The sequence below is a fragment of the Emydura macquarii genome, unplaced genomic scaffold (assembly GCF_026122565.2).
Source record: "Emydura macquarii macquarii isolate MOO-44397 ecotype Brisbane River unplaced genomic scaffold, CSIRO-AGI_Emac_v2 contig_1390, whole genome shotgun sequence".
NCBI classification, from domain to species: domain Eukaryota; kingdom Metazoa; phylum Chordata; order Testudines; family Chelidae; genus Emydura; species Emydura macquarii.
This window is the reverse complement of record NW_027131527.1, coordinates 23,607,536-23,633,261: the sequence shown is the minus strand read 5'-3', so window position 1 is coordinate 23,633,261 and position 25,726 is coordinate 23,607,536. Positions and strand designations below refer to the sequence as shown.

General features: G+C 41.4%; 1 protein-coding gene and 1 long non-coding RNA gene across 7 annotated transcripts in view; one reads left to right on the top strand and one right to left on the bottom strand.

The window, feature by feature from the left end:
• LOC137156171 (uncharacterized) overlaps positions 1-7,193 on the bottom strand; it is a 29,997-nt gene extending 22,804 nt beyond the window's left edge. The window contains exon 1 of the long non-coding RNA XR_010920681.1: positions 7,131-7,193. This is a non-coding gene — a long non-coding RNA (uncharacterized lncRNA). The remainder of the gene's footprint in view (positions 1-7,130) is intronic.
• BLNK (B cell linker) overlaps positions 1-25,726 on the top strand; it is a 135,387-nt gene that overhangs the window by 12,747 nt on the left and 96,914 nt on the right. The gene's annotated exons all lie outside the window — the stretch shown is intronic.

Below are 25,726 nucleotides of genomic sequence, written 5' to 3'. Positions count from 1 at the left end.
TGCTATCTAATGGCTGAGTGTTTGCTGCTTTGCTTTTCAATTCTCTTAGAACTCTTCGCCTCTTTGGTGCTGCTTTCTAATTTAATGTTGATTTTCAACTGAGAGGTTGAAGATGATGTAGAGATCTCAGAATTGAGGATTGAGTTTAACAACTGAATTCTAAAATAGGTTGATTTAAGATGCTACTCTTGTCACAAAAAATTAGATATTTACTAGAGAGAGGCTACAAAATATAAAAGTGACAAAGGGTTATGTTGATTCTGGACATTTTTCACATTTGTTTCTCTTTCAAGGCTGTTTTCGATTGGGTATTTAGAACTTGAGTTTTCTGGGACATTGAGTACTTTCGCTTTAATTATACAATCCGCATTTGCTTTTTGAAAAGTAAACTTTAAAGGATAGATCCTTGGCCCCATTATGGCTCCTTTGTGCTTCTCTGGCAGCATAGAGTATCTGGAAAGCTGGTGAATTCAGCTCTCTGCTGATTTCCTTTGCATAAGTGGAATCCCAAGATTCCATAGCCATAGAACCATTCTAGCTCTATGTCCCACCCCCTCCCCTCAGTTCCCGGTAAAGTGAGTGATCCCCAACTGCTGGAATAGCACTTTGGAGCCATGGACAGCTGGATGTAAATTACTGTGGCCCTGAGGCTGCTATAAGTTATGGCAGGGGAAGGGTTATGGAGTTGGAGGAACATACCCACACTCAACTTGTGTGTCAAGCATACTTCAGCCAGATCTGAAAATTTGGTCCTGATTGTTCAGTATAGGAAATAGAATCTAGATCTTGAATGCCTGATCTGAGCTTGAGGAAACAATTATACAGAGGATGCTATCTTAACAAAAGAGCAAGAGGCAAGCTAACCACTCAGTTATGACCGAATACCCTTGCTACATTAGGAAAAAAACACTCTTCCAGTGCTTCCCCAGGTATCAAATACATTGAAGAATACTGCCAAATGTTACCACTGAAAGAAGGCTGCAGCACAAGCCAGCAAAGAAGGAATAAAGATAATGTGGTTATTAACACTCCACAATAACCCACAGCTACTTCCAGTTTTTACTAGTGAGCTGTTTTCTCAGACTACCTTGTCAAGTACTTAAAATGTTGCAAACCACATTTTGCAGCCAGTATTATCTACTAGTGCATAAGACAACCACAAAAAACTTCATTACTACATTTCAAGGGTATTCAGGCTTTTCCTATAACATGGATCATATCTTAATAGAGATGGTCTTATGGACTCATCTGCTCTCCCTTTTGCAATTACACAGTTTCCCTGTGGCAACTGCAGCAATTGTTTGCATGGGAAAATATCATTAAAAGAAGCATTTATCTATCTTTAGCTGCGTAATGTGATGGAGGAAATTCCATTAGAAGTTAATTAGACCGTCTCATTTTGTTCATTTCACTGCCACTTTACATCAGTTCTGTTACTCTCTCTCAGCTTCCATACACAGTTCATTGCCACCTAGACCACAGCCCCTGCACATGCTTCCCCGTTGCTTGGTCCTCTCCCTGCTTCCTCCAACTTACACACGCTTCTCGGAAATGCTGCCCAGACACCCAGTGCTCTTCTTTCCTTGGGCTTTCTGCCCAGTCATCTCCTTCTCTCCCCTCCCTCCCATCCCTGCCCCCCACCCGCCCCAGGCCAGCCTCTGCTGCTGGTGGCTTATCCCATTGATGGCTCCAGTCTGAGGGCAACTTGTTTCAAATTTTAACTCAACTTTACATTGGCAACAAATGTACAAAGTTAAAGAGAGTAAAGACAAAGGGAAAGGTTAAAAATAGACAACACAAGTGAAAATAAGTCATGACAATAATCCTGCACAATTGTTAGCCATTAACTGAATGATTTATTAAATCTTTCAGGCTCCAGTGTCAGTGTGTAAAAATGGCCAACATGAGAGATACCTAACAGAGCAGAGTGCTGCATTCTTCATGTTCAATAGAGTTACTAAGGACAACTGTAACATAGGGAAGGCAGATCTCTGGACTATCTCTGGCAAGTGTTGGAGGTAAAGGAAATTATGATCCTGATCCTCAGAAAATCTACGCAGATTTACACCAGACGAGGATGTAAAAGGGCTTAATGTTTAAATCTAGACCTATATTCCATTGAGGATTGGCATCTTTGTTTATCTATTTTACAAGTTTTCTCATTAAGTGAGACATTTTTACTGTTTCCAGCCAAATATGAACCCAATTCTGAAAGCAGTAACGTGTTCTCATGATCAGTTCAGAAAGAGAAAGATAACTGGGGAACATAATCAGTAAATAGTTGTTGTACTATATTGTAACTGAAGCACGGAGAATGATGTTTAAAGTGGTTTTAGGCCCCAGTTAAAAGGAAAACATTTTATAAGCTGAATGCATTTGCTACCATCAATCATCTTCAATTAAATAAGAGGGTGAAAGGCCAATACATTCATATTTCTTCAACAAAGAATATGTACAAGAGTAAGAGCAAACTGCATATTTATCTTTATACTTTTCCAAAAGGCATAAATAGAAGATAAGTTACTTGCTGAAGTCTACAATACTAGGAAGTCACACACCATTTAACTGTGCCATTCAAAAATACAATAATAAAACGATGGCAGAAATATAACAATTCTTAAGACTGTCAATAAAATAGTAGGTTAACATACAAAGTCAAGCATTATTAGTGCCAAAAACCCATGAAGATTTGATTAGAGATTGAAATTATATCAAGTTATTTTGATTTATTTTCCTGCTGGATATTTTCAAATATCCCAAGTAGCTATTTAGTGCATTATCTAATGCCCTGATCTTGCAATGCAATCCATCACAACAACTCCTGAAAGAATGCTAAAATATCCATTGAAAAACTGGGACCTTAATTTTTACTGTGACAGCAACAAACTTCTGCTATTATTCTAAATATTGCTACCAGAAATGGTTAAACATTAATTTTGTTTGTTCTTATGCAGTGACTGTGAATTATGGGATGTGCTTGTCTACATTCCAGTCCTTGAAATCTCTGACACAAAATAATCCAAGCAAATTCTAACCGTCAAATCATTCATAATTACATTAAATATAGATTAAAGAACTATCTATCCTTTGATGCTGAATCCTTTGTTCTTTAAAGTTTACAGATACTTTTTTAGATCATGTTGAAAATTAAAATATTTTAAAAGTCCTTCTAGTTTTAGGGATGTGTCAAATTCAGTGCATGTGCAAGGAACTGTGAGGAGTGGTGGGAATTTTAAAAATCATGGTGTCACAGTTTTCAACCTTAATTTTATGAGAATTGAACTCCACAATGGAAAAGCCCCACACATTCTCAGTATTTCCAATTTTTAACCAACTCCTGCTTATTGCTTTACACAGACATTCTTGCCTGGTTAACAATACGATACATTAGTCATATGAATGCACCATCTCACAACCTGTTAAAGGAAGATGCCAAAGGTTTCAAGAGTGACTTTTTATTTGGGACACCTCTGTTTCTGGCACTTGGATGCTCATCCCTTTCTGAAAATCAGGCTACATTAAGATCTCAGTTTGGGCACTCAAAAACTTTGTCCAAAAATCACTAGTCACTTTTGAAAACCTCATCCAGAAACTTTAATCACTCTCCTATTGTCACGCCCCAGTTGCTACCCATTTCAGAAATCTCCATGAATCCCTATAATATCATAATTTCAGCCATCCAAATTAATCTAAGCTTCTTCCAACACAAGGCTATATATTTCTAATTGTCTGTTCTTTCTTTGTGCTTGAAGAGGCAGAGTAATACAGGAAACCGATACTGGAAGTCTTTTAAGAATTAAAGATAAACAAAGTAAATGGGAAATGAAAAATTGTCTATGCCAGCGGTTCCCAACCTGGGGTCTGTGGAACCCTGGTAGTCTGCGAGGCTATTACAGGGGGTCTGCGGAAAAGAAAAATAATATACTCACCAGGGAAATGTACAATTTCAAATAAAAAGTAATTTCAAAGAGTTTCTAAAAACCTATTACTGTAATTTATTTTACAACTAGTAGCATGTGGTAGTCCGCGAAATATTTGGAGGTTGAAAGGAGTCCGCACACTCGAAAAGGTTGGGAACCGCTGGTCTATGCAATATTCTAGTATCTTAAATATCACAAATGATGGAAAAGAAGGTCATGTCACACAATGAGTTACATAGCCTGATAGGCATTTGAGGAACTGATGGGGAAGTTTTCAGTCCTATGGGGCAAGTTCTTTGGAAGGTCAGAATATAATATTCCTCTACATTCTCACCCAATCACAGAGCAGTTTGAGAAGGGCAGAAAAGAAGCTGCCTATCACCTTCTTTCCTATAAGAATAGTGGACCAGATTCCCTGGTACATTCTGGTTGCTTTGTGCTGTTCCGGCAACACAAATTCAACTAAAATTGGCACTTAAGCCAGGTTTATGATTCCTTTGCATCACAAGAGAGAAAAAACATCCGGAATGTACTAGACTGTCTGGCCAACAGTGACTTTTTCAGAAGCATTTAAGGAAGTTACATTTCATGCTTTTTGACTAATGAAGGAAAAACTGGAGTGACATGGAAGAATTTGCCAAATATTTACATTTGGATGATGACATTTATGAAATGGCCATGCCACCCACCTGCTAGATGAGTGGATAAAGCAAATGTTCAGGAATCCAGATCCCAATTTACTTCGACAGGATTATCTTAATTCACAATTACCTTGTGAAATATTTCCTTCAAATTCTAGATAATAATGGCATGTTTGCATTAGGAACTTATTAAACTGCAGGAACAGTTTGGGTTTTTATAAGCAGATGAGTGAGAACAGAACTAAATTTAAGTGATACAATCAACATTAAAATTACATTTTTATTTTAAAACGTTGTAACTCCCAAAATGACCATAACTAAAGGAAATCTCTTTCAGTTTGTTTACTTCGTATATTCCACAGCACTTAGTGGTAATCAGTTCTACCATTTTGTTGACCGTGTATATCTTCCAAAGGCTGTGCCAAAGGATGTATATACCAGTTCCTGCAGCAGTAGAGCTGAGACAGAAGCTAAAAATGAATCAGTAGTAAACAGGTGTGTGCACAGAGAGGTGGTGACAGGGCTTGAGCACGCTTAGTTTTGTGGCTCTCTGGCCCACACAAAAAATGCTGTAGAAACAAACAGCAAAGCAGAAAGTGCCTTAACCTTATGGATTTCCACTAGATGGCACATTTTGAGAACCAGAAGGGGGGGGAGTCAAAGGATCTAATTAACACGGCTTGTAAGGATAGCAATGTGAGCATACAAGTTAAACGAATACAGACCTAACTGACAAGATACTAGTTTAGTCAGCCAGAAAAATATTGTGGTCAATTAGCATCAGAACAAATTGAGAGAAGTCCAGTGGTATACCCGAAGCCAAGAATCCCTAGGCTCATCAAATTCTTAGCAGAGCTCCCAGAAATAATGCAGCCATCATTAGTGTAACTGTCTTGCAGGTGGGTCTGTAGAGACCACCACAGTGTAATATGCAGGACTGTTTTCTGGAAGACTGAGCTGGCTCTCAACAAGCCCATGCTGCATGGCAGAGAGTTTCTGCCTAACCCTCATCCCAACATCATGGGGTGTGTAAAAGCACTATGAAATGGCTACCCCATAATATGAAGTGAACTAAGTACCATCCAGCACTGGGTAGTCACAGGAGCTATGCGAAGACTTCATTCAGGACTATAGCTTATTGCCTTAAAGCTGTGTTGAACTAGACTCAATTAAAAAGAGAACAAATAAAATGGCTGCAAATAAAATGGGTATCTTCCACTCCTAACTTCAGCACTCTATTCATATTTTATATATATATATCAGGGAGAGGAAGATGAATTTAATTAACCACTTCCTCCAGCAGAACTAAATTACTTCAGCTCACAGAGAATAAACATAGTACCCTGGAGCATGGCTCAGGAGATATGACAGATTTCAGGGTCACACTATGAAAGTATTATTATAATGGAAGGATTTAATGGCTGCCATCAAGATGATAGTTGATCTATAGATAATTACAGACCTATCGGAAGCTAATAGGTGTGCTAAACACCCTTCTTTCACACTAAATGGAAGGAACAATCAAATGTCTTTTTATGCAGTGATAGCCTACTGTTGTTTCCAGCTATCAAGGCATTAGTGTCCTGAGCAGGGCTAAGCCATGTGGTCTGAGGCGTTTCCTTAGAACTAGCAGCAAATGCAGGGTTAGAGGTTTCTTTGGCAAGCTGTGTGATGTGTGTGAGGAGAAAATTGGCAGACAAGGAGAGAAGCGGTCATGAGCAAGGCCCTGAGAGGGAGCAGAGACATTGCCTTTTGAGCACAGAACTAACTGGAGAAGCAGACTTGGAAATTGTGAGCAAGAAAACTGCTGGTGCTGTTTGATACCTACTGTGTTCAGGGAAACAGGATTTTTTACATTCTTTGTAAATAACAGGATTGCACCAAAGAAATATCTGACTCTAGCATCAATTTTTTCTAACAGAAACAATCCTGCAAGGTCCCAAATGTTGGCTCTCAGGCCAATGGACATGTAAAATGATCAACTCACCACAGGCATGTCCTGTCATGACTGGGCATGGGATATAGCTGCTCTTTCCTCTCTAGTTCCACCAGCTGATTCACTCGATCCCATGGTGGTCTGCTTCTTCTCATGACTTGGGACTAGAAGGTGACATGGCTGAAGGGCCGACTCCCACCCCTTCCTGATTATCAAAGAGTCCAACAAATAATAGTTCCAATATCTTTACAGGAGGTCTTTGGCCCCAACTCTAGGCCCCATGCTCTTCACGTCCCTTTTCTCAGGCAATTCACAACACCTTCCCCAGTGGCCAGGAGGAGAACCCAGACCCTCCCCACCTAAACTAAATTCCAGTCAAGGGACCCTATAACGAACAGCTATGGTCTGCTCCACTATACTCCTTGTTGCTGCCTTCCTGGGACTCCTCCCTGACAATTGCAACCTCATGTCAAGGGATCTGCGAGCAAGTTCTCTGCACTGTTCCACGCCCCAGGTCCTCCACCTGTGAGTTCTACCCCTGCTTTCCTCTTCCAGGATCTCCCCTAGATACTGAGTTTGGCCTTTCCCTGCTTCTTACAGACCCTACCTCAGGCACACCCATGGGAGCCTCACCTGCTTCCTGTAGTCCCTGCAGGAGCTTCCTGTAGCCTCTGCTACAGCTTCCCCTCAAACCTCAGTCCCAAACATTCCTTAGGCCCAGGCTTCACTCTGCCTTTAGCCCAAGAAAGAAAACTTCCAGACTGTCCTGTGTCCGCTCCCTGCCTTCCTTCCCATTGCCCTGTGCTCTTTCTTGTAAGAATGTTCAAACCTTTGTCAGCTGTGTTTAATCACAGAATTATGCCAATCCCTCCAAATGCAACTCAGTTGCCTAACTGAGCCTCAACCTAATTAGAGTGTATATACCACATCACAGGGCAATACTGGTGTAAACACTAGGATAGAGTTTCCAAGAAGATACATTTTAAGCTGGTATTTGTGTTGGAACACAATGGAACAAATAATGGAGATGCTTGCAGAACTCAAAGATATTTTAATTCCTTTTGGCTAAGACCTAAAACAAGAGTTGAAGACTTCTTAAAAGGAATTAAGGCAACATATATGGAAAAAGGACTCCCCAGAAAGGACTTGTGGTCAGAGATAAAATATTTATTAGGGGGAGCAGCCACAGAGTTTCTGGGCAGATTTTGAAGCTAGTACAAAGTTACAAACTACAAAGCAATATAAGCTTAGCCAAAAAAAGGCCACTGTTATTCTGACTAAGAGTGTCCACAGGGGGAATTAGACCAGTATAGCTGTAGTAGTATAATTATATCAGCATAATAAAGCCAGTAAATTTCCCCCTTGGGACCAATCCATAGCCTAAGATTTGAGTGTGGTCCACAGTGACCTAGCATACTTCATTCATGTTGACTAGGCCTTTCTGTTTATCTTAAAAAGTTTAGCATGGCTGAAATGAAAAATCCACAAAGTCTGCAATGCAAATTTTATGCACGCACGCACACACGTGCGCGCGCACACACACACCCACCCAAGTTACTAAGCAATAGGGATTTTCCCCTAGTAAAATGAAGACATCTTTTTGTTCTCTTAAATGACACCATCTACCATTGTCTTTAATTTAAAATCTTTGTGGGGAAAAATATGACTTTTGTAGTCAGTCAGTCGTCAACAGATTGCGCAGAACATCACAAACTTTCAGTCATCCCTAGAATGGCTGCGAGGAGCTCATTAAAATATCGATCAATCTTTCCATATGTAAAAACCTAAGGAATTTGCCCACATTATAACTGTAACCACATACAAAAGCAACAGCCAAGATGTTCCATTAGTGATTAGTGAATTTTCCAAAGGTCTGTCCTGTTCATATGCTCAGAATTTAATATTGAGGAATCTGGCTTCAAGATCTGATTGCATTGCTAATAAACCACATCACATGTTAGCAAAGTTTGGAAAGAGGCATGTAGGAAAGAATTCCGTGTGTGTTCACAAAACCAGTACTTAGAAGAATAAGGATTTGAAACATTTCATTCACTTTAGGCCTCTTGCAAGAGCTGAGCAAAATTCCCATTGCTGTGGCTTCTACATGTAGGAAGCATGAATTTTGTATAGGTAACATAACCTGCAGTGTCTGGATTTGCATGTTAAATTCAATAGCCACAAAACTTCCACTAAAGACATTTGAGAGAAGTGTCTATTACTTTCTATGGGAGTTACACTGAGGGAACACTTTCTTAAGCTTTTCTTTCTAGTTTTTCAAGGGTTTCTATCAGTTATTTTTTCTTGACATTTAAAAAACTCATGTCCCTTTGGAAGTTTGCTCAAGACCCATCAATATATGCAATAGGTCATAATCCATGTCCTTTTCCCCCCAGGAGTAACAAGGATAGTTTGAAAAGTACAGGACCCAGGGCTATAAAAAACAGACTTATGTTAGCACTGTCCTACTGCTAAAGTAAAATCTTAACATTCCAACATGGCTTACTTAAAAGCCCCTTATACAAAAACAGGGTCTGATCACCATAATGGAAGTAATCACTGTGCAATCTACAGTAAATACACATATGTCATCAAACGTCATAATATGCAAATACAGAAACAAAGAGCTAAATAAAGAAATGCAAATGGTAGATTAAGAAAATCTTTAGCCAACAACTAGCTTTACCTGCTCTACATTATCTGAGGGAAAAGCTGATGTTAGCTGTAGGAGTAGGGGACTTGCTAAGTATAGAAACTTCCCAGCTCCCTCTACAAGTAAAAAGGGGAAGTGTGTTTATCTGTTGCCACAATTCATGTGCATATTAGGCTCTCAGGATCCCCCTATGTGTGTAAAGTGGGGAAATCAAATAAAAAGTATGCAAATGCACTGGCATCTTGTGAGGAGACACTACTGAAATTAAAAAAACCCACCTCTTTCTCATTCATGACAGGAATTTTGATCTAGGTACTAAACAGACTACCTGTAACTTATTGATGCAGACAATCCTGAGTGTTTAAGCAGGTAATAAGAAAGAGAGGCAAATAGCAAAGTTTGAGTAAGAGAGTATCCCCAAATTTGAAAGTACATTATCCAGATCATTTGAATTATACGGAGCCTTGATGCTGGCAGATGGATTTTATTGGCAGAAAGTCCTCTACGGCAAACTTTCAGTATTTTACTTAAAGAACTTTATCATGCATTATTAATGACATCATGATTTCATTCTTTTCCCTCCCCAATTAAGTAACTTTTGAACAATACAATGTAATGCTAGATATTGTATATTGTGAAGAATTTGACCATCCTCAAATAAATTCAGAATCATCAGGAATAGAGAACCTCAGCAAACAGATCATGGAGGACTTCTGGAGTTTTCTTGTAATCTTTAGCATAATACAAACCAATCCAATGATTCAAAATGGTGGGGAGGGAACCACACAGACGGCACAGACAAACTAGGTGACTGAATCAAAATTTGATTGAGATTTGCAAGCAACCATAAATAGCTTTCCACAATAAAAAGTTAAACATCTTTGAGGCCAAAATCAGATTGTAAATTAACAAAAGGAAAATCTATATCAAATTTTAAGCAATTATATTTACACAATATTAAAATTGAGAAGTAATCAGAGCCAAACACCCCCTGTACTCAAGGAAGTGGTACCTTCTTGCTCACAGTCCCTCTGGGATGTGCTATTATTGTGGGTAAACCTGACAGAATTTGGCCTATTATAAATGAGGAGGTTAACAAAACAACCACAGTATTCTGTGTGTGTGTACTGCAGTTATAACAGGGTCATGACACACTATTTGGCAAATAACATCATACAGGAAAATATAAGGAAAATAAATTACACCTTGTTATTGTGATGGGATTCCTGGGGTACAACCTGGAACTGGGGGACCGTTGTGCCCCCTTACCTCTCCAGCCTGGGCTGTCTCTCACAAAGCTATACCAGTGACAAGCAACCAACCCCTCCAGGTGCTGTGATCACTCCACCATCAGCATGTGGAGACCCACAACCAGCTAAATGGCATGAAGGCTCTCTAAGCCACTCAAGAATTATACTGAGAGACGCACCAGCAAACCATCCCAGCTCCCAGACTTGCACCCCAGAAATATATTGTCTTATACTGCTCAAGACTCCCTTGACCCGTGCAAGCTCATTAATTAGTTCGCCACTCCAACAAAGGGTAGTGGAGATGCAATAGCCTTTGGTAACTTGAGTTGAGATTCCCCAAGCACTTCAACCAAAAACACACTGTTTTAGGTAAAATATAACACAGATTTTTTAACTACAGAAAGATAGATTTTAAATGATTATAAGTAGTAGGCATAGAGATCTCAAAATTGGTTACACAAGAAATAAAAACAGATTCGCAGTCTAAATTCTACAGACTAAGTAACATTTGAATCAAGCAGTTTTTCACCCTAATATACGTTACAGGCAGCTCACAGGCTGTACTCCCTTTCAGCCTGGGACCAATCTCCCCAGTTCAAAGAGACTATCTTCCAGGTGTTGAGATAAGGGAGGACAGATGGCAAGTGATGATGTCACTGTCTCTCTTTCATGTCTTCTTCAGGCTGCTAGAAAGATCCTTGCTGTGAGATGGGGTTTAGGTAACTCTCACTGAGGAGTCTCTGGGATGGACATTGGGAGAGTGGTTTCCCCTTAATAACTCATCAACACATGTCTGGCTGGTCCTGATGTAAATCTGTCTTACTAGAGCCACAGAAAGGCTGGTTGTGGGCATCTCCCAACCTTACAACATATTTCAGTAACACACACACAGTAATACTTCATAACTTCACATACAATGATATTACATATAATTCAACAGGATATTAATGTTTTAACAATCTTGATCTGTTGAATGATCCCTCAAAAGGCATACTTTTTACAAAACATATAATCAGATCACAGTGGTGAATATGGGGGTCCAGGGTGTATGTTGAGGTACAGAGAATCACAGTTATTACTTCAGATTTACAGATATATCATTCAGCATTACTTTGTGTATGTTGTGTGATCATGGGATTAATGTCCTTTTCTAACATACATGCAAGACTTAATGTTGACATAGGAACCTTGAACACTGATTTTTGGTTAATAAAAGTTATACGTGAACATGGGTTTTTTTAGTAGAGTCTTATTTGTTTTGTTTAGTTTTATATACCATGGCCACACCACTATGGGTTCTTTTAGTCATTTATAAGGAGGAGTTTGCAAATGTCTGTATGTAGGAAGAAAATGGCTGTACTTTTTCTTTAGAAAATTTTTTTGAAAAGTGAATGAAGATTTAAAAAAAATGTAATTTAACAATTAGTGTCTTTTTCTGTAGCTGTCAACACAGTTCTTTAAGAGATTGGTTTTAATTCCCAATTTGGATAGTGGAAGATATACATCTTTTTATTACTCTTTAGAACAATACCACAAGAAAAGCCGGCATTTATAATTAAGCTCTGAAGGACTGAAACCCTATAGGTAAATGATGAGATTGCTAGTGGCTAGAAGCCACAAATAAGGGGGAAAGTATTTGAGTGAGTAGTACTTATTAAATATTACTAAGTTATTAACTAGGTCAGTAGGGAAATGGCTCTAATTAAAATTGACTAGAATCCTCCAATTAACACATTTTGTTTTCCTTATAATGCTTAGAGAAGACTGAATTCATGTTGATGGGTATGGTTATGAAAATCCTTACCTAGGCTTTTTAACACAACCGGCACATGCACATGCCTACGCACATACAATCAATATTTATCAACATTTGATTAGTTCACCCTTATCAAGGTCTGTAACATGATTTTCTTTCTAGCCTCTCTTTGTTTTATAAATATGCTTATCCTGTCTTTCAGCATAAATATTACAAAGAATATGATCTAATGTTTTCTATTATTGCCTATTTGTTTTATTGAATACACCAAGTCATTTGGAATGAGTAGTGTATATGTTATATTAGCATGCCATGGTCATCATTAAAATCTTTGCTTTGCCTTTGCAAGTAGGTAATGCTACTGTGGCATTCACGCTGTACTTTTAATTGCCTGGAAAAAACCAGGATTTTAATAGCAACCACTGTACACATAACAGAACTTTAGATATTCACTGTGCATTATATTGCATGGTATTTACTGTTCTGAAAATCACCAGAATGTTGATTATTTTTCCTAGAGAAGACAAGTAGCCTTACTCCCAAGCACAGATCAGCTGAGACTGTGAAAATAATTTAAGACAAGCATGCAAATAGCCTCTTTTGTGCTATGTACATTGTACACATGGAATATGTTGCTTTATATTTGCAGCTATGTGAATCCCTGAAACTACTAGTGTGTGAAACAACATTTACTTATGCAACTTTGACCTCTTCTCCTGCACTTTGCTTATTAATACATCTCAACTGGGTCATCTTGTAACATTTCAAAATTTTGACCAGCTTTCCAACAGTGAGCAAGAGCCATGAAAAGAACATGCCTTCCCCATGGCCCCTCATCAAACAGAACGTACAAAAACAGATTTAGAATTATACTGTTCCAAGGTCCATGGCTGACACTGTTCAGTCCAGAATTAAGCAGATTTAAATTTCAATGCCCATGAACTGCCAAGGCTAGAAACCTCAGCTGTTTCTCACTGGAGAGGTGGGATTCTTTATACAATGTTTGTTTCTAGCCCTGATGTTTGGCAAGATATCAGACTTTATGACTGCTATATAGAAAGTTTTTTAGATCATTTAAAATTTTATTCTACTATTTCTTTTCCTCTACAGCCTGTACTTGGCAATTGATACAATCTGACCACAAAGGCAGAAGGATATTAAAAAAACAATAAAAACTGGGGGAAGTAACAGCTCTAAAATAGGGTGATATATATTGATATACTGCAGTACTAAAGTTTTACTGGAACTTGGGATAACCTATACAACTCACTCATAGCTATGTTACCGGCAAATAACATAGACTGTTTCAAACAAGTGCCAACAAAAGTCTCCACCTCCACATACTATATGCATATGAATATGCATATATATTGTACCAGAGATAGGTTCAAACCAAAATGCAGGTCTCAACACCTCAGCACTTTGGGCAACACAGCTCTAGACTTGAACTTCGTTACTTGGACCCACGTCTAACATAAATGTACATGTTAATGTTTTGCAGACTCCAATAGTATTATTGTTTTTAAATATAAGTTGAGGGCATCCTAGAGCTTTAGATGGGTGCTGTTTGCTGTGGAGTTTCTTTTAGAATGAAATCCAAATAAATAAATGTGTGCACACACATATAGGGAAAGATGAGTTATAATATCTATATTCTCTCTATCCACTAGTGTTTAAAAAACAAATATACATGTGTAACAACCTACTTTTATCTTGGTCATCATCACTCATGCAACCGCTAACATGACCTGATCCTGCTGAGTTTGTGAGCACCCGGAAGACTTCTGTCTGGGTAATAGGGTCACAGTGGTCACCTAACACTAGGTCATGTTGCATACTATTTGGCAAATGCAGTACGAACCAAGGAAAGGAAATAAGTAAGTAGTAAACCTAGAGACAGACACACACAACATTTTTATGATTGTATTACTTAAGATGGCGTTGTAGACAGCACTGCTGAAAGATTGAGGTGGATGTGAGAGATATTTCACCATAACCAGGAACCATAACGTAGTGTTACTAAAATTAAATGATACAGATAAAGTGCTGGATTGGGAACATATGAATATTCTATTAAAGGAGGCATGACAACTTTATCTTACAAACTGAAACTGTCCTTTTCAAACTTACCTAACTCAGTGGATTTGAGGGGGGTTTTGTAAATAAAGTTGTTAGTCTAATTTAAGGATTGTGAATATCTCACAACAAAAAGAAGACAGACCATCAGAATGACTGGCACTGTCAGGTATCTAGATAGCCACCATTTTAAGCTCTGATTCAACAAAGGCACTGTGGCACATGCTTAACTTTAAGCACTTGTTGTCTCACTGCTTAAAACTGGGATTACTCATATATTTGTGTAACTATGCACATGCTTAAGAAACTTGCAGAACTGGAGCCATAAAGATTAAGCGCACTATAACATATGGTCTTTGGATGTAAGACTTTTGTTGTATTTTTAAGACAGCTAGCAATTTATGGCATGTTTGGTTTGGGAGATGAGACAGTTCTCACACCCATATACACAATTTTTTCCTGCCTAGCTATTTCCCAGCATGGATTTCTTATTATTTTCATCCAGATGCAGGATAGCATAAAGCAGCTGTTTTTGCAAGCAGCGTCAGCAGGGAGTACTTCTGTACAGTTCCCAGGCCCTTGGCCAGCAAAGGCTAACTGAAATCCTCATTTTCTAATCTAGGATGTTATGAGGTTGATCACATTGCTCTTACTGGACTGGGATCATTGCAGGACCTCTGTATTAAACTGTTTGCCTTATGTAACAGTATTTGAGGAGGGCCATGATAGTTTCCCGCAAGTACCAGGCATCAGTCTCTCATCAATCATTGACTTGAGAATTGATTCATACTGTTCTATATCCTGTTATCATTTCAGCCTCCCTCATGAAAGCAAAATGCAAAACATTAGTGCCCAGGGAATACAGAGAAACACTTGGCTACAGAGCAGTGCATACAGCTTCTTAAAATGAGACACAGAAGTTCACAATGGTGATCTCTCCGAGGTGGCTCTCTTCCTTCAGTATCAATACTGAGCCAGTGAGAGCGGGGTCAGTTGTTACCAATAATTAAATCCCACTTTTGATTTCCTCAGCATGCAAGTTAGACCAGTTTAGACTCCATGTGAGTGACTCACCTCAGGCACACCCCCTCATGGCTTGGCATGACATAGCATTTCCTACCTCATCTTTTCCCCTACTAACAGCTGCTCCAGCCCTGTGGTGGTCTCTCTTTGTGTGACTCAGCCCTCCAGCCAGGTCACTTTAAAGTCTCTCCCCTTTCAGGGTAACAGTGTCCCACACAGACCATGTCCCACTTGATATTGGTCATCAATAGGATGTCTTCTGCCCCTCCAGGGCTCCTCTTTTGTTCTACCCTCCTCTCAGAATAGTGACCCTAGGGCTTCTTTCTGGAGTCATTTAACCAAACTCAAAAGCAAAATTAAACACAACAAAAACAACTGTTGTCCTTTACTCAGGCTTGGGCTTTTAGTCCATCCTGAGTCCTCCCTGTCTCTCCATTCTTCTGCAGAACACTAGGACCCTGTCTACACTTACCTCCGGGATTCAGCAGCAGTCCACGGGAGTTACGCAAGCTATGCAAAAAACTTGCGTAACTCTCATTGACTTCTGGGCTCCTCTTCTGCGTGCCGTCTTCACTGCACTGTGCCAACGGGAACCGCATTCCCATCGACGCAGCACTGCGCCATTTGCAAAGGTGGTCTTAGTACGTCGATTTCTGGATCGACTGAGTGGGTCTGCACCGACCACTCAGTCAATCCAGATATATCGATCTGATGGCAGCGACTTTGCCACTGTCAATGTAGCTGTAGCCTAATTCTCAGGTGTTACCTCTCAGAAGTCTTGCCCCTAGTCTGGATCCTCAACTCCCCTCTACCCCAAGGCCTTCAGCCTGTCAGATAGCCTTCTCTCAGGCCCACTTCAGGAGTCTCCTCCTACCATCTTAAGTCAGGACCAGGATATAAACTACCTCCTGAAGTTCCTTTGCGCTCTCTATTATCCAGAAAGAAACTAGAGAGAGTCCTTTTCTTCTCGCCCTCTAACCCCCTTCTACTCTGGGTTTCCTCCTTTATAGAAACCACCCAGCTCTTCCCCCGGCTGGAACTCATCATTAATTGGGCCTGGCCCACCTCTGGATACAAACATGTGTTAATTAGCCTCTCAGGCATTTCAACACTTGTGGTGGGGGGAGTCAGTTCCCCATCACACTCTACTGCAAATGGGTACAGCAAGTGTTTGTGGTAGATGAGGGTGTCACAGGTGGGCTGGCCCTTCCCTTTACGGGAGTTGGCCTTTCTAGATGATGAGCTTGCAAGCAGATAAAAGGGAGCCTGCTCAGCTTAGCAGAGAGGAGAGTGTTACAGGAAGACTTTTGTAGGGGTGCATAGTCAGAGAGGACTGAGGCAGCTAGATAGAAAAACCTGGCAGTGAGGGGCGCAGGAACAGACACCGTAAGATGAAGAGGTTTGAGGAAATGCCATGCAGCAAGACATGCATTTTGGGAAGGAGCTGTTGATCCCAGCAGGGGCTGAAGAAACTGTGAATTCCAAGAAAGACTTGTTTTGATTTTAAGTTGACATTTGAACTGTGAAGTTTTAATAAAACCGACCAAGAATCTGGGTGTAGTTATTGGGAAAACCAAGAAGGGGAAACAGGCATTGAGAGAATTTGACACAGATCAGGTAAGGTCCTTTTACAGAGTCTGTGTAAGAGGCTCCAACAGAATATACACCATGTTAGGGGTCTCCAATGTGGGCGCAATACTTAAAGCATCTCAGTGCCCCCTGATGCCATACTGGGCTACTAAAAGCACCATCACCAATTCCTGCAGAACCTAGGGTTCCTTTTAGTCAAGTACTGAGAGAGTCAAATACTGCTTAGCTGAGCAGTGGCATACCGATGGGGGAGGGGGCTATGCCTCCAGATGCTGGCCTAGGGGGCGTGCCGACCCGGCCCTTCTCAGAGGAGCTGCCCCCCACTGTCACAGGCAGCCAGGGACCACCGGGGTTTGACATCCCAGCACATGGACTCCAGCTCAGACCTGCTGGCAGCCCAGGGTTCCCTCTATGGGGGAGCAAGCTGGGCACAACCAGGGGTGCCATTTAGGTGGGGGGGGGGGCTTTTGCCTCACCCTGATTTTTGTTAACAGCTGGGAGTAACATTGCTTGCTCGGCTCCTCCTCCCCCCTCTCCTTCCCTCAGGGCCAGGACTCAGAGCAATGCAATGACCTTGCTTGCTCCTCTTCCCATCTCTCCTCACTAGCCTTGTCTTTGCTCACGCAGAGGTGTGACAGAGCCAATCGCAGGGCTGGGAGCCTCTGCAACAGGTTTTCAATCTTGAAACAAGCACGCTCAGCTGGGAGGAAGCAAGGTCTCAGCTGCTCTCTGCTTTGCTTAGTCTGAAGATGTTGCAGATTTCATCATGATCTGTCCCTCACCTTCAGATGTTAAAAAGGCAGGAGCAAGCTCCTTGTGACGCCAGTAGACACAGGTCTGCTCAGGCAGAGGAGGGGACTGCTGCCCCAGGCACATTCAGGGGATGATTATCCTCACAAACAGCCCAGCTTTGGAAGTTTAAGGACGTGGGGAACCTGGCCACGCAGGGGCCAGGCAGCCAACACCACAGCAGGGCTACAGGGCAAAACCCATCACACCACCCCCTCCCCCAACTGATGGGCGGCCCTGGGGCATCTGCCCCGTCACTCCTAATCCCAGCTGCACCCATTACCCCCACAGTGGGGGGGGGGGGGAGTGGGAAACGGGCCCACAGATCCCTCCCTCCCCACGGGGCACTACCGCCCCTGCGTGCTGGAGACCCAGAGGACACCACTATAGTTCAGGCGATCATAGCTCCATGTGTTTATGGCTGCACACTGTAAAAACAACAGGATTTCTCCTGAGCACTGATTTCTAGAGCTGGTTGAAACTTTGAATTTAAGTTCTATAGGAAATTCCCACATTCAGAAATGTCCTGTTGTCCCACATTGGAACAAAAAGTTGACACTTCCACCCCATTGCCCCTTCCTTCCCTCCCCCAAAATGGAAATTAAAAAAAATATTAATTTTGGAATAATCAAAAGACTACTTTAAGATTCTTATATTATATTACATGCTAATATAATATAAAAGTGAAAATGAAGCACTTCAACCTTGTTTTGAAACAGAGCATTTTGGTAACCTTTCGTCAAAAACTTCAACAAAATAAATACATTCCCTCAAAATGTTTTGATTTTGCTGCATCAGCAGTTTCAGATAGAAAACTGTTCTGTCAGAATATTTTCAACCAACTCTGCTAGCTTCCCTATTTTTTGAAAAGCCTGCATAATCTTTCTTTCCACAGCAGCAGGCTGTGCTGATCTTTTGCTTATGTTTTAATTCTGTCAGTCACAGTTGCTATTTCTGTACTTGGTTACTTGTTTCCTTTTTCAAATACCAAAAAGTGTTCCAATTTGCTTAGACAAAGTAATATGTTAGTATGAACAACTTGGAACTTCCTTTTCTGAGTTTTGTGGTACAACATTTGTTCCAAAGCAGCATCCTTCCAGTAAGAGCATGCAAACAGGCATCAGCCCACAAAACACCACATTGTCAGGTGTGAAGATAATGAGTTTGAAGCATCATTAGAATTCCTTTCTTACTCCTCTATCTGGAGTGCAGCTAAATGAGTAACAGAGGCACCAGATGTCCAGATAAAGTATGAACAAGCCTCATCCTCATTTCACGCTCTCAAGAGAAATATTAATGCAGCAGATTAATCTTCTGTCTCCTTTTAGGCCAATTTGTTCTTGTTGTCCAACTTGGAGGGGCACTGAGCTGTAGTTTGTGGAATTGGATAGCAAAGACACCAGAAAGACAGTCTATAATTGCTGAATGTGTGCTGACAGCTTCTGTGATACAGGAAAGTGGAACCCTGGCTTTGGACATCTGCTCACAAATGAATAAATCACTACCCAATAGTGGCATATGAGAGAAGAGGACGGGGCTTGAATTAGTTCAATCTTTGTGTAAGCCAGGTCTGAGTGTCTCAGTGGCACTCTCTCTGCTCAGCAGCTGAAAGGGGGGCACTTTATTTGCATGGGCTTTGTATCTTCATGAGTACAATTAAGTATTTAGGATAACTTACCTAGGTGCTGAGCATAATTGGAAATGGTTAGCAGGGCTGGTTTTGGGCTACAAACCACTTTTGTGTTAACTACTGGGGTAATGAAATGTTGTCCTTCAATTGTCTGAACAGATGTCAGCAAAACTGTGCTTAGTCTGTTATGATAGAATCTGCACCCTAAACTAAACAGAGCTCCACAAGGGTGGCAGACAGATGTTTCAGCCTGGAAACAGGGGAGAGGTGGAGCAGTCTCTTATTGGGATTGCACCGGCCCTGGCCAAGGGCTGACCCCAGGCATGGAGTGATTCTCTCTCCCCATTGTTAAAAGGTAGAATTAATGACTCATCTTGGAGTCTTTTGTTTCTTGAAAGCAGGGACATTGCCTGTATGTCAGCAGAAGGTTTACCCATGAGCTGACATCACTAAGAGCTGAAATCACTAAGAGCTGAACCAGGAGACAATCTGGGAAACCTTGCCGGACAACTAACAGAGCTGAGTGAGCACCAGGCAACTCTGGTGAGAGGCTGGGACTGTTGGTGCCAGCCTGGTGTGGTCAGCTGTTGGCAGAGAGGCCGGCACAGTTGGTGCTGGTGCGGTCAGCGGAGAGGCTGGCACAGTTGGTGCCAGCCCGATCAGTGGTTGGCAGAGGGGCCGGCACAGTTGGTGCCAGCTTGGTGCAGTGAGCGGGAGCCAGGTGTGGTCGGAGTCAGTGGGAAACAGGCGTGGTCACTGCCAGCGGTCAGGGACTCAGCGATCAGGAGACAGCAGCAGAGGGGGCCTGGTCAAGCCTGTGTCAGACAGGAGCGGCATAGGGGGTGGTGCCACACCCAAGAGGTGGACATTGCGACCACGCTGGTCAGTACAGGGGGAAGAAGGAAAGGAGAGGCGAAGGACACGCCCTATACTCTGGGAGGGGTTTGGTTCATTGAGTTCATGAACTCTGCACTGTTTCCCAAACCAGTGCTGTGTTACCTCTCTTTTGCTATTAAATGGTTTCTTTCTACACTCAGACTCTGTGCTTGCGAGAGGGGAAGTATTGCCCTTTGGGGGGCGACCAGGGAATAGTGTGTAATTTCCCAGGTGACTGGGTGGGGACTCGAGCCAGTTTAGTGTTGTATCATTGAGAGGGACCCCTAGATATAGAACCCGGCCCTTGCTGCTGCCGATGCGGTCTGGCAGAAGGGTTACATTTGTTTCACCGCTAGGTTTGCTATCTGGAGGCGCTCACTCAAAGTCCAAATGATAAATTAAAACACACAATTTAAGAGTTGAGGATTCTGGACTAGACTTCAGAGGCACGGCAGAGGGAATTTACCTCTAAATAACATACACCACAAGGGTATTAATTAGAGATACTATGAGTAACTTTCTCTTGAAAAAAAGCTATTTCCTGTCACTCCACCAGAATCCTATCAGCAAGAAATGTAATGCATTAGTGTTTCTTCACTTTAAGGAACAATATAGGATTCTGATAAACAACAGTATAGTGGCACAAAATCTATTAAAAACACACGGATTTACCTGTGTAAAAATAAAGTCAGTCATTCAGAAAGATCTTGTGTCCCAATGGGGAAAATGAGAAATATGCAAGACTACCAATAGATCAGTGCTAGACCAACTGTGGGAGAATGTCTACACTGAACAGCTGCAGACAAGGCCAGTATGGCTGGTGATCATGTTTGAAATAATTCTTAAAAATGGCTACAGGCCTCATACTATTGGAACATGTTTTGCATCCAAGTTTGAAATGTTTAAAACTGAGAAACAGTGTTAGACTATTAGGGTAAAGGAAAACAGAGTGAGTCTATGGTGGAGTTTATTAACGACATAATCTCTGTCCGTACTGGACAGAGAAACTCTGCAACAAACAGGATTGTTGTTCGCAAGTAGTTGTATGTTCTAACAGTAGCATGGACAGGGCTGCTCTTCAGCACAGATATTCCTTTCTTGCAAAGCAACCAGAAATTCCTTCTGTAACCAGTATATTTTTATATTGGTTTCATCCTGTGTGAGGTTAAAATTTGTGTGTCAAAGCTGAGTTTGCAGCACTGGAAACATAACAAACAGCTAGAGTTACACAAACACTGATACATACTTAACCATTCAGTCTTATGTTATCCTTCAAGATGACCAGGATCTACACTGAATTGAAATATTTAACCAAAACTATGCCACACATTTTTTGTTTCCTTTAAAAATATTCCACTTTCAAAAATGATTGTTATGGAGTGAATGAGTTGACTGGACCTTTTCAATAAAGTTTTCAAAATATAAATCCCAATAAATACATTATAATGCTTTTTGCAACCAAGTTCCAATCTTGAAAATTAAGCTATGAAATTCTGCTTTATTATTACGGCCCACTTCCAACTGCATCTCCAAGGGAGTAATTTTCCTTTTCTTCCTCTTTCAAATTCATCACTTCTTTCACCCATCCTTCTCTATTGCTGGTGTCCTACAACTTACTATCTGGAAGAGAAACTAGATAGCCTAATAGAAGGGAAGGTGTTGAAAATCACCTATTAGTTGCATGTTGTATATCCTTTTTTATATCAGATTTGCTGAACTGAAGGTAAAAGGCTCTGTAATACAAGTACAGATTTCCTTAGTCCATATGTGATATCAAAGTCTGAAAGGGGCCAGACTGGAGTTATGATTTCCTGTAGTACAGTAACAGACAATAAATCGGCTTTGCAAACTGGGAGTGCAACAGAGCTACCTTTCAAGTACATGTCCCATTACTCCACTAGATGTCAGATTTTTACTTTAAAATGGATGATTACATTTTTAAAAATTCCCCCACTTTTATAGCACAGATATATTGCTTTGATTTCCCATCTTTGCTAACAAAAATGTTGAGCACTTGAATATAAGTGTACTTATAAGTCCAAGGTTGCCAGGTTTTTATTTTTCTTCCTCTGGTCTGCCATTTTCCTTGTATTGCACCATTTTACCTTTATCTGAGGAAGATACCAAGAAGTTTCCACTGTAAATTTTATTCTGTAGATCACGCAAGATAAGACACATTGATATCTTCATTCACCCAAACCACTGCCAAATCACTATTGCCTTGTATCTATTCCTGGTGGAGAATACAGAGATCTCACTCAATGAGGCCATTTTGCACTAAAAAAGGCCATGTCTCCCTTGACGGTTTATATCCAACCCACAATCCTGTTCCAGATACAGAAAGTGTGGGATGTACATGAAAGAACTTCATTTGTATGAAGTGCCACTTCTCTTCTGATGGAAGAGACGATCCGAGGTTTGGAGTTGAAAATGGAAATTATGGTTGAGTTTTGAAGTGGATTTGAACAGATGATGGAGGGAACGTGAGAGAAGGCTGAAGGGAAAAGTCAAGACTCGCATATGCAAACTGGACTGAAGAACTCTGAGGAGAGACTGCTGGGTGAGGAAAATGGCCAGTGGAAGCATGTGACTATGAGAACCAGGCAGAGGAAAAGACCAGCTAGTGAAGGAGAAATAGAGCTCAGGAACAGGTTTACTGAGTTGGAAAATGAAGAAGGGGCACAGCAGGCAGTAACTGAAGGTGAGAGGGCAATGAAGAGGAGAAGAGTGGCTAGTCCTGTAAAAAGAGGGATAGAATCAATAGAGATACCCAAAGTTCAGAGCCCTGGGAGGATACAGGATGACTCAGAGAAGATTGCAAGGGAGAATAAAAGACGAGGACTTGTAGCCAGAAAGAACAGGAGGAAGGTCAGAGAATCACACCATTACCAGGAAAAAAGGCAGATCTACATGATTGGTGACTCCCTACTAAGCAGAACAGACAGGCCTGTCATCAGAGCTGATCTGGAAAACAGAAGGGTGTTCTGTCTGCCAAGCTAAGATATGGGATATGGACCTGAGGTTGAAGAGGATCACAATGGGAGCAGGAAAAAATCCACTGATTGTCTTTCACATGAGAACAAATGATACAGCTAGATTCTCGCTGGAACATATCAAGGGAGACTATGCCAGGCTGGGAAAGGTGCTTAAGGAAATGGAGACTCAGGTGATCTTCAGTGGGATTCTACCTGTCCCTAGAGGAGGAGAATGAAGGCAAAACAAGATTATGATAGGAGGCATTCATGGACAGAGGACTGTTTATATAGGATGCACTCCACCTGAGTAGGGAGGGAAACAGACTTGTGGGATGGAGGCTGGCACAACTGATTAAAAGAGCTTTAAACTAGTAACTTGGGGGAAATGGTTGGGAGATGCTCCTGTAATCTCCATCAAGCAGGAGGAAAACCAAGTAAGAAAGGACACAGCAATGGAGAAACGAACCGCAGTGGGTAGGAGAATGGACATTAAGAGGAAAGACAGTGATGATACCAATGAATGATTGTACCCAATCAGGTGAAGAATCTGGGTGAATCCAAGCAGAAACAACTAAGATGTTTGTACATCAGTGCAAGGAGTCTGGGTAACAAAATGAAGGAACTAGACCTACTGGTGCAAGAAGTGAAATCAGATATTATACGAATAACAGAAACATGATGGAATAGTAGTCATGACTGGAGTGTAGGTATTGAAGGGCATGTGCTGTTCAGAAAAGACAGATATAAAGGTAAAGGTGGTAGAGTAGCTTTGTACATTAATGATGAAGTAGACTGTAAAGAAATTAGAACTGATGGAATGGATAATAGTCTGTTTCGGTGAAAACCACTTTGGGGAAGAAAGCTATTAGAGAGTCAGCCTGACCAAGCGCTGGGCAGCCCCAGCCCCAGCACACTGGCTGGGAAGCCCATCCCCAGAGTGCCAGCCAGGTGGCCCCTGTGCCGTGCGGCCCAAGCATATCAGTTGGAAGAGACAGAGGAGGAGAAAGACATGGGCGCATTAGTTAATCACAACATGACTATGAGTTACCAGTGTGATGTGGCCATGATGGAGCCCCAGTTGCCCCAAGTTCTGGAGCACTGACTGGCTCACCCTAGCCCCAGCCCCTGCCCGCTTCGGGAGAGAGGCTGATCAAGGGCAGGAAGAGTGAGCAGCGCCTGCCTGGGCTGGGGCCACAGGGGAAGAGCAGGACGCAGCAGAAGGATGTGGAGTCTCATGGTGGAGCATGGTCAGGGCCATGCCTGGCCGTATGGGGAAGCTTAGCCTCCCTGGCCTATGATACCCACTGCCCATGATCATGATGGTCCCTTCTGGCCTTAAATTCTATGAGTCTACCTCAGAATACCTCTAACAAAACATGTCAATTCCTTACTGAATATGTTCCAGTGATCTTTTTAGCTATAAATATTTGCCCTTCAGTCTGCCCTCTAGTTTCACTTCCCCTTTAGCTTTAAGCTGGGCAGACATCCAGAAGTATTGGACCAAGACTACACTACAAATCTATATCAGTATAACTATATCGCTCAGGGGTGTGAAAAATCCACACCCCTGGGTGACACAGCTATACTAAAGTAACCCCCTCTAGTAGACAGCGCTATGTTAATAGGAGAGCTTCTCCCATCGATAGCTACCAGGTCTCGGAGAAGTTCTCCTGTCAACATAGTATCATCTTCACTAAAGCGCTACAGCAGCACTTTACAGCAGCTTTGCAGTTGCCCCACTGTAGTGCTATATGTGAAGACAAGCCCTTGGTGTGCATCTGGCATTTGGGCTATGAAGACTCCTCGCTTCCTCAGTATATAAGACTAACATTTATACCACATCCTGCAATACTTTCATCGCTGAAATATCCTGAACTACAGCGTGTCATATTTTATGACTCTGGAACTTTTCATATTTTATTGTGAATCATTTCTCTGTTGAATTTATCCCCTTTTTCTGTTTGCAAATTATCAGCAAACACTTTGATTTTTACAGCTTGTATCATTGTTCATAATTGCTCAACTAACCATTTATGAAAACAAATTACAGACAGTGGGTTGTCTGAGAATTACTCTTGTTCACACACAAACCTTGTTTGTTTGTGAAGACAGGCATTCGTACAAAGTACAGCCCATTCCCCAAACATTTGGGCCAGCAGAAATTTGTGTGTGTGACGACTGTTTGTAAATAGCAAATCAAAAGGGAATGTGGCTGAAGCTGTTCAGAGTAAGAAAGATCCTTCACAAGCGCAATTTGGCAGAATTTGCCACCCAGCTCTAAACTGAAGATATCCACATGATAAATCAGAGAAACTAGTTGAGTTTACCAGCTTCAAAGTAACTGGTCTCTAGAATGTAATGTGCAGAGAATCCTCATTTCTCTCATAACACAGAGTACTTCACAACTTTTATCTATCTAATTAAGGTCTTTTTATATGGTCCTAATACCATAATATCTGAATGCCCCACAATCTTCAGTCCTCGTAACACCATTGTAAAGTAGGAAAGTTCCATTATCCCCATTTTACAGATGAGAAATTGAAGCTCAAAGAGACTAAGTGGCTTACCCAAAGTCCTTGTGTCAGAGTGCTGAAACCAGCAGCTGACCCAGCAC